The sequence below is a fragment of the Lissotriton helveticus genome, chromosome 3_1, assembly GCF_964261635.1.
Source record: "Lissotriton helveticus chromosome 3_1, aLisHel1.1, whole genome shotgun sequence".
Lineage (NCBI taxonomy): Eukaryota > Metazoa > Chordata > Amphibia > Caudata > Salamandridae > Lissotriton > Lissotriton helveticus.
The window spans coordinates 844,203,082-844,219,325 of NC_136061.1; the positions used below are offsets into that span (position 1 = coordinate 844,203,082).

General features: G+C 42.6%; 1 long non-coding RNA gene across 1 annotated transcript in view; it reads right to left on the bottom strand.

Moving 5' to 3' along the window:
- Nucleotides 1-16,244, bottom strand: part of LOC144823017 (uncharacterized) — a 78,778-nt gene that overhangs the window by 33,460 nt on the left and 29,074 nt on the right. Inside the window, exon 2 of the long non-coding RNA XR_013608724.1 lies at nt 12,875-13,962. This is a non-coding gene — a long non-coding RNA (uncharacterized LOC144823017). The remainder of the gene's footprint in view (nt 1-12,874; nt 13,963-16,244) is intronic.

The following is a 16,244-nucleotide window of genomic DNA, read 5'->3' on the forward strand; positions in this document are numbered from 1 at the left end:
CCAAGAGAGGGGCACACACAAAAAAGGAAGGCAAGCCATTGAATAAGAAGCAAGTGAGAGTGAAAACAAAGCCAACCAATGGTAAGGAATGGGCGGGCTGTAAGACAGTTTATGGTCACAATATACCTTTTGCAACGAGGTAGTCTGGTAGGCTAGACCTACAATTAGCCTTGGGTTAAGGGTAACATAAATTGTACTGGCCTGAGCGGAGACGCTCAGCCTACAAAGGATAGGCCTGGCTACGGAGCTTGTAAAGAGAGTAGTGGTAGGCAGTTGTGGCTGCAGTCTCTGTTGAGGCAGAGCTGAGCTTGGGTGCGGAGGATATTAGAGACCCAAAGAAAATCATAACAAGCCCCTCACAACTCTGCATTTTGCTAGGTTGTTGCGCTGTATTGGGAGGTGACGGATGGGCTTCCAGCAATTAGTACCAGTGGTTGTGGAAGTGCACAGCAATTGTAAATGAAGTGGTTAAAAACTGTAATTTATCGTGGTGCTTCCTTCTCAGTCCAACGTGGGAACAGAATAAAGTTGGTGCAGGCTGCAGATCCCATGATGTGCCCCAAAAATAGATGTTTATTTTTATTCTTTGAGGTCTCTTTCCAGCTAGCATTGCCCTGGATGCACCCAAAGAGTTTCATTTTCAAATCAAACATTGTCCCGCATTTGTGACATAAAGATGTCACTCATCTGGACCCTAACATTTACCCAAAACTTGTTCCCTGTTGATGCCTCTTGTTTGTCCTTATTTCTATGTTTTTGTTGCCTTGGATCCATTCGTGAGCGGGCTTCATTGTTGAATGGGCACGAGCACAAATACAGAGGCTTACATTTAGATTAAATGTTATCCTTTTAGGGCCGCCCAGTCTACCCAGCATCGACTTGTCTTCGTGGACTGCTATGTGGTTTCATTGTGTCCTCTTTCTACTCCTATAGTAAAGAGAAGAAAAGACCTATGTGTTATAAAATTATAAATGTTCCCGGTATGTTGTTTAGTACTATAGGCAAATATCTATTTATCTGGTATTTATTGATATTCTTTTATTTTCGTTTTCTTTTTCCAGACATCTAAGTAGACACATCTGAGTATTCACTCTGCAGCAAACACAATGAATTAATAAGACGATGAAGGAAAAAAGTACACAAAAAGTTCTTGGTAGTCATCCGGTGTGTTCAAGAACACAGGCAACTTCTTTGCTCAAATGTTCTCCGTTTATCTACCTGGTGAGGCACATCTTGCCTTGCTTGGGAAGCATATCAGGGTGTGTGCAATAGAAAGTTCCTGTGGATACCTGCACACCATAGAGCCCCCGCACCTCTTTAACGAATGATTGCTCATCAGAATCATGGCACAGACAGGAGCAGCACATGTGTAAATCCTCACATGATAAATTCTCTCTCTTAGGGTTCAGTGATGTCCTTCAGAATACAGTTGTCAGCTAAAGACAATGCCACTTTAAATGTGACTCTTCTAGCCAAAGACAGACCTCGCTTATAGTTGTAGGCGACCGTTTTTTCCCCATTTGCGACTCATCACTTGGATGAACTTGGCATACTATGATCACATTGTCCTCAAGGAATGCTAATAGCACACACCGCCCGCCTTAACATGGACCTGATGGGATTGCTATGCATCCCTTACAGAAATGTTGCAATTAATTTCCAGTAGTTGATGTAGGTTTGTTGTTAGAGAAAGTATCATGTCAACTACTAATTCTGTGGTACAGGCCACTGAATCTCTTGGTGTGTATGAAAAATCACACATGTGCATCAATCTGCCAAGAACTGGAATTCCAATAGGATAACCTGTGGTAAAATAATAGCAGGCGTAAGCGCTCAGTGCAAGAATCATGTAATGACCTGTTCTGGGGAGCCCATGCAGAACCTTAAAACACATTTTTGCATTGCATACCTTTGTTTCACCTTAAATTCCTGGCACCGTGTCATGGTACTTTAGAAACAAGTTGGACATTGTTACCGCTCTAATAAGATTGCTTCTCGTGTTATGCACCCCTGAAGGACGAAAAGCGGAGGTATTGTGCTGAGAACAGTTTGTTCAACTTTTTTTTTTTGCTCAAGAGGGAGATGCGTACTTTAGATGCTTAAAATGTCCTTTCTGTGTTTATTTGGCCCAAAGAGTGCCACTCCTTCAATAGGGTTCGGTGGACATGCCTTACCTCCTTTGCCTTGAAGTACACTTCATCAGTCCACCTTACACTCCTAAATGCTTTCTGATCATTCAGACAACCGCTTAGCAACCCTCCTTGGTGAATGATCACCCCAGGATCACTGAACAATTAACACGATTCTTGTGAAAATGTTTCTTTTTAAAATCTCTCCTTCAGTTCGATTGTTCCAATCGGAAGTTCAGTTCAACCCTCATGCTCAAGTTAGTGGCTCCTGACGCCTGCCTCTGGTAGATTGTGAACTAGGGTGTGTACTGCCGTAGGTGAGGTGTCATTCTCAGTCTGAAGCAGCGCCATTTTGAAGCATAATATGACATGAACAGCTGAACTAGACCACAAGGAAGAAGGCGAGAGGGGAATAGTTTGATTTAACTTAGGGGTAACAAAGCTTGTTTCTCTCCTTTGGTTCTCTTGATGCTGCCATGGCTGCCGGTTTTATCTCACAGGCCATGAAGACGGCAGCAAGAATAGAAAGCTAACCGGAATTAAAGAGCCCAGTTTACTTGCTGTGGACTCCACTCATTGCGGTCCCCCAAATCTCTCGCTGTTGAGGGGATAAGAGCGGGTCAAGGGTCCTCTCATGGCATATTGTTGACATGACATCTAGTGATACTTTGACAAAAAAGTAGGTGTTAAGATGTGTCCAGTAGACCAATTAAATGGTCTGAGCCAAACCTTAGCGGCCGTGGAATATCACCACTGTGGACATTGAAAATACGTGAGTGGAGAGCGCCTGTGGATCAATATAGGCACAGGCAGAAGATGGTTGGTTCACATGACTATAGCAACAACGCTGTGATTCCAAAATGACAATCACAGTCTAATTGGTGAGGCAGTAAAGGACATGATAATGTAGATTTCCAGAGAGTAATGGTTTTCAAGAAACCACAGTAAGCTTTTGTAAAGGGATTGAAAATATCCTCATCACCCACTCTTGAGGAGTAAAGGGCTTTATAGTTACGTTTTTATTTACAGAGACTAATAGATGTTTATTTGTTGCAGGTCTAGCTGGACAGTACAGCGATCTGCAAGACGTGTTTTTAACAATTTGTTAAAGTATACGTAGAGTTTAACTCCAGCCAGAAGAGTATTACTCTACCACCTCATGCTGTTGGCGATTTGGTGGATCTTTCCAGCCTTCAAGGAAGTGATTCCATTGGCAAGCATTATTGACTATTTTGCGTCTATAAAGTGCACTCAATCATCATGCTGTTGGTCATAGTCGATTCTTTATCTTCTAAATCTATTGTATTCAGAAAGCAATCCTTTTTCCTACTTTTCACCAGAACTGGCATTGCCAATAGGGCAGGCTTTTGTGCATGCAATGCATGTAAACAGAATTTGTGAATGCCAGTGTCCTCTATGCTGGCACACTAAGGTGTCTTATTGGTTTTGCCAGTGCTAGTTTTCTGTAACTGTCTAGAATGAGCTTGGTGTCACTAGGAAGGGATTTGTGGTATTGATTCACTTTGTTCGCTGGCTTGGTAGAAAAAGGTTCAGCAGTACCATGGTGGCAGTCACTCCAGAAATCCCAACTTACCTCCAAATCTAACATATTTCCCTGCGTACTAGGGGCAAAATTTGCGGCTTTACTTGCGCTGCGCAGCAAGTTACCTTGCTATGCTGCCCTGCGTCACAGGGAAGGGGTAGGAGTGTGCCTTATTTATACCAAACAGTGCATTCTTGTCTTTTTCCCGTGTGCTGATGTCATTTTGGCAGCCTAGCACAAATGCAGGCACCCTTGCACCAAGATTGCCTGTGTTGTATGTGGCTTTTTCCTCTTTCTATGTGTTGCACAATGCAGCACATATAGAAAGAGAAAAAAATTAGGAGAAATAAACATATTTCTCCTCGTCGTACCTCCACTGTGGAGGTGTACCTTTTAGGCGCATTCCCACAATTTACAAGGTCTTGTAAATCTGGGAATGCGTCAAAAACCATGGGAGTTGTGTTGGAACTCCCACGCAATGCCAATGGAACGTCTATCCAGGGTAGAGTAAGGCAATGCAGTGATTTGCGCTGAGCTGCGTTACTCCATATTTTGGGGGCTACTGAAAGCCACTCAAAGTGGCTTTGCGTGGCTTCAAAAATAGGATTTGCGATTTGTGTCGCTCTTGCACCATGCTGTGTGGTGCAGGAGCAACGCAAAACAGGTAATAAATATGGCCCTAAATATGTAAATGGTATTCTGCAGGCATGTGTATTCGCTGTTCAACCTGTCTATTTAAACCACATCAAGCATGTGTCATAGAGGAAGGTGGTGGCTAGCTGTCTTTTGTAACATTGGCTATATGTTTTTGTCATAAACCTGATAGTTTAGCTAGGGAGGGAACTAATGTGCTACTCACCTGAACAAAATGGTGTCTTGTCTAAACTGACCCCATGTTCTGCCGTTGCCCACACAGATATATGTCTCAATTCGCAAATGGATTTGCTTGATACTTAGGAGTGCAAGTATTGGCACTTACGACTGCAGATTCTACTTTGTGAGTCACCAAAAATGAAGTTGCACTCATGGGTGGTACAGCAGTATAATGTAATTATGCAGCTGAATAAATCTTGCAGGGTCTGGGATTTGCGATCCAAATCCACAAGTTTGTCAGCATTCACAAAACATTTGCATGTGGTGTGTACCACCCTGAACACAGTTTTTACTGCTGATGGTCAGAGTTAAATCTTTCTCTAGGTTAGGAAAGAAGAAGAAACACACCCAACATTGGTAGTGGTATAAAGAAATTAGTCTCTCCAAAGAGAAAAATGAATTCACCGAGGAGATCTCAAAGGAAAAAGGTAAGCAATAGCAAATGCATGTATGCCTTACATTTTCATACTCAGAAATGTATACTTGTTCATATGCATAATTGTATATATACGTGAGTACTCCTGAAACTGCATCAGTCACAGAAGTACACATGGAATTATTTGTGGATTCCAAAAACATTGCACATTTGTCCAATGCATAGAAGTTAACATAAATGACCAAATATGCTACTTTTTTGTGGACCAAACCGATATTGTCTAATCCATAATTTAGTCTGCAAAGTATTAACTAACCTAGGATTGAGGCAATTCACAGATACCTGTCATTATGTAATTCGGTGCTTGGTGAACAAGAGACGAGGGAGAGGGGAAGGCTCTATTTTTCCTTGCATTTGGTATGTGACTAGAGTAGCTCTTGCGCCGCCAGCTATTTGCTGGGAGCATGCGTCATGCAAGACTTTTCATCATCCCTCGAGGTTAAGATGGGATCTCACTGGAACATTTTTTAGAAACGTATTCTTAAACCTCTAAAGTTTACCTACGCAAACGTGGGTGTTTTTGTTTTCCAGAGTGTTGTCTGACTTGCTGCCTCATTTTAGTAGATTGTTTCTAAAATGCCTTGCATGTGCGTCTTAGCATCCTGAAGGAAGAGGTGCTGCGTATCCGTTTTTCGCAACAGGCGTGAATACTGCAAAGGAATTTAGAAATGTTTACATCTAAGCTGGCAGGAATGAAGGAAACCCATTCAACGGAGGACAGCAAGCCACACCTAGAATCCTGTTGATCCGTAACTCAGTACGGTGCACTTGAGTCATCAAATGATATCTCCTATAAGCATATTTGCTTATGGTGCATCACGTCGAACACGTCCATCACAGAGCCTAGGGCATTTCCTACTGTAATGACATACTTAAGCTATTCCTGCAAAATGCAATTGGCACCTGGCCGAACCATACAACCTTTTCTAAATGCAGGGGGTGTTGCCAACATGAGCTGCAGCACACCTCACAATATTGCCTTTATCACCAGCCTCTAAGAGCAGATAGGATCAATACACACCTTCTGGTCTATCTATCAATCCTAGGGACGGCCAAGCAGTTAACCACAAGGTATTCTATGGCATATCTCAAATCATGGGGCTTTCGCAAGAGGTATCCTCAGACTGGGTGCTGTTGGTTATATATCAGAAGAGGCGCTTTACCAGCAAAGGCGAATGCGCCACCTGTGGTAACCGGTCTGTCAGAATGTGTAGTGACATAAAGCTCTACCAAAAGTAAACATCAAGCTTAAAACCATGAAAGATGCCACTCCATGAGATTCTACAACCATTAACACCAGTCATATCTTGCTTCCGTCGATGAGGCTATTGAGCTTTATCAACTTGAAGAAACAATGTGCAGTCAATTCTGAACATCTTGGTGCGCTTTCAGTAGTTAGCAGAAAGCTACTCTGCAATGCATGCACCCAGCCACTGGGCTCTACCAATACGTAACAACTAGCCACACCTTGCAGTTATTCATCAGGTCAGAGGGTTTCACAAACACTTAAAACCAACCGTTGCCCCATTGATTTCGATCATCCACCTGCACAGGAAGTGACATAACGTGGTTTACCAGCATCTATTTGCACAGTAAGTGACGTCATTTGGTGTCCCATCATCCACCTACACAGGAAGGGACATCATTCCTCCCCCTTTGAGGACCTACTTAATGGCTGCCACAGCGTGGGTGCGCAGTGGGCATGTTGCTTGAACACGCCGAGCACCAGGAACCTTGATGCTCGCCTTCCCACACTGCCACCACACTGCGACGGTCCGTGCCCTCAACCCGACACCGCTACACACATTGCTGCCTGCCAAACCACACAACACAAATGGAGCATTCTCATGCGCTTCCTGCAGGTTTTCATGCACTTACTCACACCCAACAAACAATGCACCTGCACCAAGAGCACCCAACACCCCATTCTCTCACACTCAAACAGTGCAGCAACTACCCACACAACACTCCACACTTGCATGCATGCTCAATACCCACTCACTCACCAAACACAATAAAGAGATCTGGGACATACTGCATGACAATGCCCCGGACCTACTTTTCTAAACAAAAGCCAGGCTGAACCCTGCCTCGGCAGCTGACTTTACATCAGCCACCCCGGCTACAAAATTGGCAGGCAAGATAGACTTCACAAGCGCAGAGGCAGAATCGGCATCATCCACAAGAACACCATCAACTACACCACATCCATGGACACGTCAGCCTTCAACATGGAACACCTGTCGTTCAAATTCAACGTCACAGCCAATTTCACCATAAGGGGCAGCCTCATCTACAGACCACCAGGACCGTAGACCACCTTCACTGACACCATTGTGGACTCCATCGCACCAATTGCCCTTGTTACTGACAATTACATCCAATTCGGAGACCTGAACTTCCACCTGAAAGACCACACCGACTCTAACTAAAATGCACTCATTGAATACCCTGGAAGCTGAAGCCTCACCCAACGAGTAAAGGGAACTAACCACGATACCAGACACCTCCTGGATCATATTTTCACCACCTGTGACAATTTTCAAGTCAGTGAGCCCACACTAGTCCCCTGGTCAAGCCATGCCTTCATCATGTTCAGCATCCCCGGCCTAGTCCAACGCACATGCACCACTGCCAAATAAGTGTGCCAAAACTGGACCCGCATTACTGAAAAGGACTGGAACACCGCTTTCAACAACCACAAACCCAAACATAGCAACAGCCTCTCCAAAGCCATCAAGAATTTTATCAATTGGCTCACCTCCTGCACCAACTCCCTGGCCTCCCTCAAACACAGAAAATCAACAAGATCCTGGTCCCAGATCAGCTGGAACACAAAGTAATGGATTCACTTATTACATATAAAATAGTTTAGTACCACACACAGGAGTAAAAAGTCATAGATGACAATTTATGAAAACATTGCACCAATCAAGTTTACAATAAGCACTTTTTGCACTTATCACAGAGCACCTCTGCAGAAATCATAGTAAACTTGACTGGGGCAATGGTTTAAAAAATTGTCATCTATGGCTTGGTACTCCTGTATGTGGTTTTGAAATATTTTCTTTCATTTTATATGTAATAAGTGAATCCAACAGAGCCACTTTGTATTATACACTATTTAGAGCCCCGGTTTTGAGGAGCACAGGGTAACCCCATAATTAATAACAGGTGCAGAGAAAAAAATGAGACTGATGAAATGCCACTGCAAAGAATTTGAGTACAAATGGAGAATGAGACCGGACAATGCAGACAGGAGCACGTTCAAATATGCCCTGAGACGTTACCACAAAATAATGCGGACCACAAATGTGCCGCTCTGGTGGACCCCATCAATGCCAGAACCAACTGAATCAAAGAAATCTTATACATTGTAAAGGTTTTCACCTCACCAGGAGCACCCCCAACTCGATCCCCCCTCGCTGGACCTTTGCAGAATTTTTTTCTAATTCTTCAGCATCAAAATTATCACAATTTATAGCGATTTCAGCCCACAATTGGACCCAAAAGACCTCGCCAAATGCCTCTCCAGCTTATCCGATGAACCAATGCTCACCACATGGCCCGTCATAACCTCAGAAGAAACCGCCACCACCAGGAAGTCCATCCACTTATGGGCCCCATCAAACTCATTCCCCCACACCGTCTACTTCAGAGAACTTCAACCCATCAGCACCATGCTCAAGCCCATTCTGAATGCTTCTACCTCTTCTGTGACCTTCCCAGATGCTTGGTAAAGCGCAAGTCTCCTCCCTTTGCTGAAGAAATCCTCTGCCGGCCCTCCAATGCTTACCATCTGCAAAATGATCTCCCTCACACCATTCCTGACCAAGGTCTTGAAGAAAATCATCAAGAGACACCTCACCAAATACCTTAATGACCACCAACTCCTCGACATCACTCAAGAAGTCATCAGAGACAACTTTGTTGTGGAGCTGAAACCGAACTAAGTCCAGTCAATCTCAGTTGATAACTTGAATCATTTTTCAGAACTGCACACATTGTAATTAAATGGTTTCAGATCCATCTACAGTACGAAAACTGCCCTTTTTGCCTCCACAGATGATATCCGCTTGACTCTGGACGGAGGAGACGTGATGGCCCTTAACCTCCCGGACATCTCCCCAGCTTCTTACAAAATTTCCCACCCCATCCTGATCCAACATCTACACATCAGAATCTAAGGATACGCACTCCAATAGATCTGCTCCTGCTTGACTGGAAGGACCAGGTCAGTCAGCCTGGCAGCGTACACCTCAGATGCTTGCGACCTCATTTGCGGAGTTCTGCGTGGACTTTCTCTGAGCCAGAACCTCTTCAGTGCATACATAATCCCTCTAGCCAGCATCATATGCTCTCACAACATCAACGTTCTCTCTCTGGAATGACAGACGCGCAACTCATTCTCTCCCTCACAGACGAGGATGCCCAATATCCAGATCAAGTTCAATGCCTGCATGACTGAAATCACCCACTGGATGAAGACCAACTGTCTAAAGCTGAACATGGATATGACCAAAATCGTGATCTTCAGGAAGAGCACATCACCGTGGGACTCCACCTGGTGGTCAATAGAACTAGGACCGACACCCACCCCCACCACTCATACGAAGAACTTCAGGATCATTGACATCAAACTCGACATTACTGCCCTAGTCAATGCCATCACCGCCTCATGCTTCCATACCCTGACAAAGTTGAGGATTCTGAGGAATATTTTGAAATGACTCCCAATCAGCATCCAGAACACAGTCACGCATGCCTTAGTCACAAACATGCTGGACTAAGTAACACCCCTTACATCATCAAAAAACTCAACAGAAGGCTGCAGACCATTCAGAACTCAGCAGTCAGAATCACCCTCACCCTCCCACACCACACTCCATTCACACCACACCTGAAGAAGCTCCCCATTCACAAACTGGCACAATTGAATCTCTTCACCTACTCTTTCTAAGTGCTGCATAACACTGGCATAGCATACATCTGCTTTCATAAACCTTTCAGACACCTCTGCTGGTATGGAGTACTGCTTGTACACAACCCACGCATACGAAAAACCAGATCTGACCATCGAGCCTTCTCCTAAATCTCTCCTAAAGTGCGAAATGACCTGGTGCTACACATAAGAGCTGCCTCTTTACTGCTCGAATTCCACAAGAAACGGAAGACCTGGCTTTTCAAATGGCTCCCCTAGGCCCAGGTGTGGCTAGACTCACACCTGCCACAGTGCCGGGATACCATACTGGGTGATAGTGCGTTCTACAAATCTACATAACATACTATGCCTCACAACTAAGTGGCCAATTAATATTTAACAGTTGGTTCAAAATGCGAAATGTCCTTTAAAACAAACAGCACAATTAAGTAGTTTAGAGAATAGAGTAACTCCAGTGGTGTGCCATGTGCCTAAGAACAAGAGCACTACTATCTTTTAGCAGCCATTACACTGGAGAACACACATAAAAAGGCCCCTCTGGCCTAATGCCAGCTACAACTTGCAACCCGTGCACAGTTGATGGGGTACCTCAGGTTGCCTTTCGTAGCCTCTCCATATGCAATGAAATCTAGCAGCCTGCCTCTTTACTACTTGTTGCATTGTTGAATAAATGTGCTGCTGTGGGATTGAACTGCAATTTCTTTTAAGTGGGGGAGCAACTGGGAGTTTTTAAGAAGCTGATAAGTGTAGAATTAAGCAACTGTTAGAGGGTCTCTGCACTGTAGTATGTGATTTAGTAGAGAAAATATTTCTGATGATACAACGTAACAGAATCTGAAACATCTTAAAAATGTTTTATTAGAAACTCCATTTCTCAGAATGCCCAATAACGGGAAACTGAAGAATGGCATCAACTTGGTATTAAATCCTGGAAACCTAAGATGTTAGCACATTTTAATGACATAAAAACGTCAAACGTTTTATATAAAAGCGGGATATGAAAGTCAATGTAGTCCAAAAAGGGGGGCAAATAACTAAAAATGAGAACATTAACAGATTGGATCACAGAGGTCCTCCACCCACTTTTAATTTTACCCTTATTATATAAATAAAGCACGGACACCTGCAGGTGCAGAGGTGGTTACAGATAAGGATAAGAAGGAGGGGGAAGAAAACAAAAAAAACAAATCAGGTGTGGAAACAAATCAGTTTAGTAAACAAGAAAGGAACAGACATAAAATACATTTTGGGGGAGGAAAACAAAGGTGAACAGGTGACCACATGCAAAGGGGTAGGAGGGTCTACCTCCGAAGCAAGGATAGAAAGAAAAACATGGAAGGAAGAAGGCGGGAAGAAACGGGCAAGAAGAGGTATAAAAGGAGAACGGATATTGGATAGCTTTTGAGGTCTCCAATGCCAGGAAGGAAAGGATCTAAATATGGAAGTTGGGGAGGATGGAGCTAGAAAAAAAGGATTTATAATATGTGTATTTGAAAGCGCATATTCACCCAGACGGGTATCTCATTTTATCGACCTCAGATGGATGAAAGGCTGAGTGTACCTGTCGGGATTTGAACCTGTGACCATGAGGTCGAACACAGGCCCCTGCAGTGGACGCATTAGTCCACTGAGCCACCAGACCCGGCACGTTTAAAAAAACTGTGACTGTTTAAAAAAACATGTAGAATAGAATTTCGAGATAAAAGCCATTCGCTAATTGGAGTCTTACATATAATGGTCTTAAAAGTTTCAAGAAAATAGATTGTCAAATGGATTTCAAAATTGGTATTCTATAAGTTTGTTTTTGTTAAATACCAGAGAAAAGCAGCGTACCCACCTAGCATATGCTGGTACTTTTATTATCATTCAAGATATTTTTCTCCTTTGGATTGTGGATTGTGTGCATAATTCTGATGTATATGCAATTAGTACTTAAGTAGAACAGTGTAAGAAACTTTTAGTATGGACTGTTGCTACTTGAATTTGAAATGACCAGTGGCAGATTTCTTAATAAGTAAGGTAGACATACTTCTTCAGTCTAACAATGGTAATTAACTTTAGGAGAAATAAAGGCTCCTTGCTAGCTGAAGTAACAAATTTAAAAAATAGCCTGAAGTATCCAAAAGCACACTGTAACAGGAGAAGGTAAGGACTCTTACTACCTCCGTCAGCTGATCATGCACTACTGTAAGAGAACTAAAGAAGCTTAATAGCTCAATGGTCCAATTAAAAACTACCGAAGTAGCAAAACCTAAACCTAAATTATCTACTATTACATAGTTTCAAGGCATATAATAACCCTCTTTATCTATTAGTAGGAAACTAATTCAGGAGCAGTAAAGACTACTAGAACCTGGATCTGCAAGTAGTAAATCACTTACTGACCAAGTACACGCTACACACTGCTCTGGGGGTAATTAACTGCTCTTTCTACCTAAATGAATGAAATTCATTGATCAGGTTCTAGGGCCCTCATGTGAGTGCATGTGCAGATGTGTATTCAGGCGCAAATTGTAGTTTATGCCCAAATCGGGATACTGCAGTACATCTGAGATCTTCTCCTTTATTTTGCATATGTAAAACCTGTTGCAGTTTGAAAGGGGAAAAAAACATATGTAAGAGCAGCAACTTAATGGCGCACTGCTAAATAACACACTCCAAACTATAGGCATTTTCAGGGTGTACAAATAGCAACCAGGACTGTGCTGGAGTGGGAATGACCCCATTATGTGTCCTTACTTTTAGTAAAGCAATTCCACTGCTGTAGTCAGAATTTCACCTGTAATAGACTTTAAAGAAGCGATGGGTCTTTTGCCCTAAATATGTCATCTTCCTGTGCTTGTAAAGCTTTAAAAAAGACACTTTTTTGAACAGCTGGTGACCTTGATACACCAAAAGAAAATGCAGAATCTACTTCTTCATGAAAAGGTGAATGATAGCAGAGTGCCTACCTCAGTTATGGCAGGGATTATTTCCACCCCCGGGCCATATAATGTCTTCCATTAGGTGTACTGTTGTTGTGGAGTGCAGGCTGACCAATGGGAAAAGTTTGTTAAAACAACATATTCAGATTGGGGCCTCATCATAAGGTTGAGGTTAAGGCAGACCTCATTATACGGCTGTCACCAACAATGGAGTGGAGTATGAAAGCTGAAGGGAAGGCTGACAAAGCCCTCCTGACCTGGAACCCTTTAATATTCCTGTTGAGTGTATTGCCTTTTACATGATGCTTTCCGCTTTATGGATGTTTATGTTGCTGCGGAAAGCGACTTCATGGACTGCAAAGTATATTGTTAGTAATTGTGTGTCATCTAATGTCCTGAAACACATGGAATTAAGGACGTTGACCATGATTGAAAGAGTCATGCCTGAACAATCTAATGGACGTGGGGTGAAGCTTGTGTGGTATTTCCACCTCAAAGATACATACTTCTTAACATTCCATAAAAACGGACTACTCCTTATGGGCATATGAAGAAGTACGTGACCCTGAGATGGGGAATCTGTACCTCTTTTGATTCATCCACTGTAGTTGAGCTCTCCATACAGCCGAAGGATAATGGGTTTAAAATCCTCCTTTTTCTTGACCGGTTTAACAACTTTTTTCTTCTAGGTCAAATCAATGTTTATGGTAGTGCCTGGTCCTTGACCGGTTTAACAACTTTTTTCTTCTAGGTCAAATCAATGTTTATGGTAGTGCCTGGTCCACACACATGGGTAACCAATGCCTACATTACAGCAGATGCAGATTCAGTTGAAAGAGTCTTCTGACCAGCTGCAATGGCAATGGAGTTTACCTAGTCGAGTGACGGTGATGTTGGTTGAGCCATATTTCCGAGTGAGATTCAGAAGAATGCCCCTGGAAAACTTGACATGCTTGACCATCGGGTGCACTGGAGCATAATACTCCTTAGATTACCTGCATGGCTACAGGCATTCCTAGTGATTATACAGCCATCACACGTCTCCAGGTCAGTCAAACACTAGCCCATCCTCGATTTTGGGTCTGGAATCGCAGATCAGGAACTTGCCCCGAATGCTGAAAGAAACAGGCAGCTCGTTACTTTAGGAAAATAATATGGCTTATCCAATATAGCTTTTTCTTAACATTTTCTGACTACTAACCATAGAACAAGTACTCAAACATTATTCTTGTGTGTAAGATTTCAGGGCTCAGAGGACGAAGTCAACAGTTTGGCTCCTTTATGTCAAGCCTGAAAAAACGTATTTTACAATAACATTGTTTTTCCATATCTTAAATCAAATTATAATTGAATTCTATGGCACATAAAACTACATTTAGCTTAAAAATATGTATTTTTAATTTACAACATTAAAGCAAGATTTATTAACCTTCATTGAAGAATGTTTTGTAAATAATTACAAACATTAAGTGCTTTGTTAAAAATAAAGCGATAAATTAAAAAGATAAGGATACAAATAAATATAAGATTATATATATGTATATATATATATATACACATATATATATATATATATATGTATATATATATATATATACACATATATATATATATATATATATATATATATAGAGAGAGAGAGAGAGAGAGAGAGAGAGAGAGAGAGAGAGAGAGAGAGAGAGAGAGATGCAAATCATAACAAAAGGGGGTTCAATGGTACACCTCCAAAGACGAATAATATAAAAAGAAAATTGTATATATAAATGGACCGCGGTTGGGGGGGTATTACTGCAGAGCAAAGATCAAATTCCAGTGTATTACTTCAGTTGAGCAAACTTAACATGGGAAAATCACAATTTACTGCCTTGTAGATTGCATATTACAATTGTTTTGCACATGGAAACAACATTGCTCATGGTCAAGAGGCTTCTTCGGAGTAATTTTACCATACTGCGTAAATTTAACCCACTGAATTCTGGTTTTAGTTCATTCAATCTCTTTAAATCAAATAAACATGAAAATGCGATGCGATGCTACTAACTATACATGCAGTTGGGCAGAATGCAATATGCGATGTATTAGCATTGTTGAAGGCAGGAGGACATTAGGACCTATTCGAGGTTTTACCTTTCATGAGTCATGGTCCCTCCCCATACTTAACCAAGTTAATAAGTGGCATATTACACTCTGAACAGCTGTATGCATACCAAACCCCTCCTGGCAATTATTTCCAATATTCCAAAATAACCTTAAAAAGCCAAAACATCACTGTGCAATAAGATTTGCAAATACAACGATTGCATCGAGCCTCTGTTGTGCAACTGGGCAACCAAAATAGAATATTTCCAGTATTCAAAAACACCATTGAAATGCCCGCGGTAACTGTGACACAAGGTTCAACCACCATGCTGTAGTGGAAGGCGGAAGGATGTGACTGACACAACAGCAGACCAATCAATGAAGAGAACTGGCTGACCGTATGTTGTATATAATTTTGGTAAAATCAAAAGGTCTTGTCTAACAATAGACCTCAACCTATATGTATAATGTTGTCTCAGTGGTTCTGGTAACCTAGAGATACGACTCGACCATTGGAGTGATGGTTTATTTTCATGTCACCATATGCCTGAGTAGCAGCTTAGGCCCACTGTAAATAGTACATCATATGTATAATATATTCGTAACGGCAAAACCACGGTCGACATGGAGACCGACCGAAACAAACAGGCCGTGCCTCGCCGCGCCGCCATGACATAGGTTACTTGGCAGAACGTTCTGACGAAGCTCCGCCCCCTCCACCGCACCACGCACCGTGAAAATCCTTTGCTTCCATGCACTTTAATGGACTTGGCGTAGAGGCGCGCGCACCGCGTCCATAGATCACCCTAGATGGGAAATTGGCGGCCTGACAACGCGCCTTGCTCATCTTCCTGGCAGTCCCGCGCTCTGCGCACTTGGAAACCTTGGGAGCCAGCCCTGCAAAAATATAAATTACTGACTCCAGCCCTGCTCGGGGCTCGTATTCAGGTTACGTCTCCAAATGAACATTGATTTTTTCTTTCTTTATGGAGAGAGGGAGGGCTGGGGGAAATCTCGCTCCGAGCGTGGAGCTGGGAGTGTCCCGAGAGGCCTTGCTTTCGGGTCACCTTTGGAGCTGAAGATGCTGTAAGTTGACTCCCTGGCTAATGGTTTTCCTTCCCACCAAGCTATGGTTCAGGGAAAGGTGAAATATTTTTCTTGCTCGTCGGGTTATATCTCAGGTTAACGGAGGTGAATTTAAAAAAAAAAAATGTATTTCTTCTTTTGTATATTGACATCTCACCTATAACTGCCGTCATGACGCTGTATTGCAAGAGAAGGCGCACCTGCAACCAGTGCCATCACTTTTCACACAGCG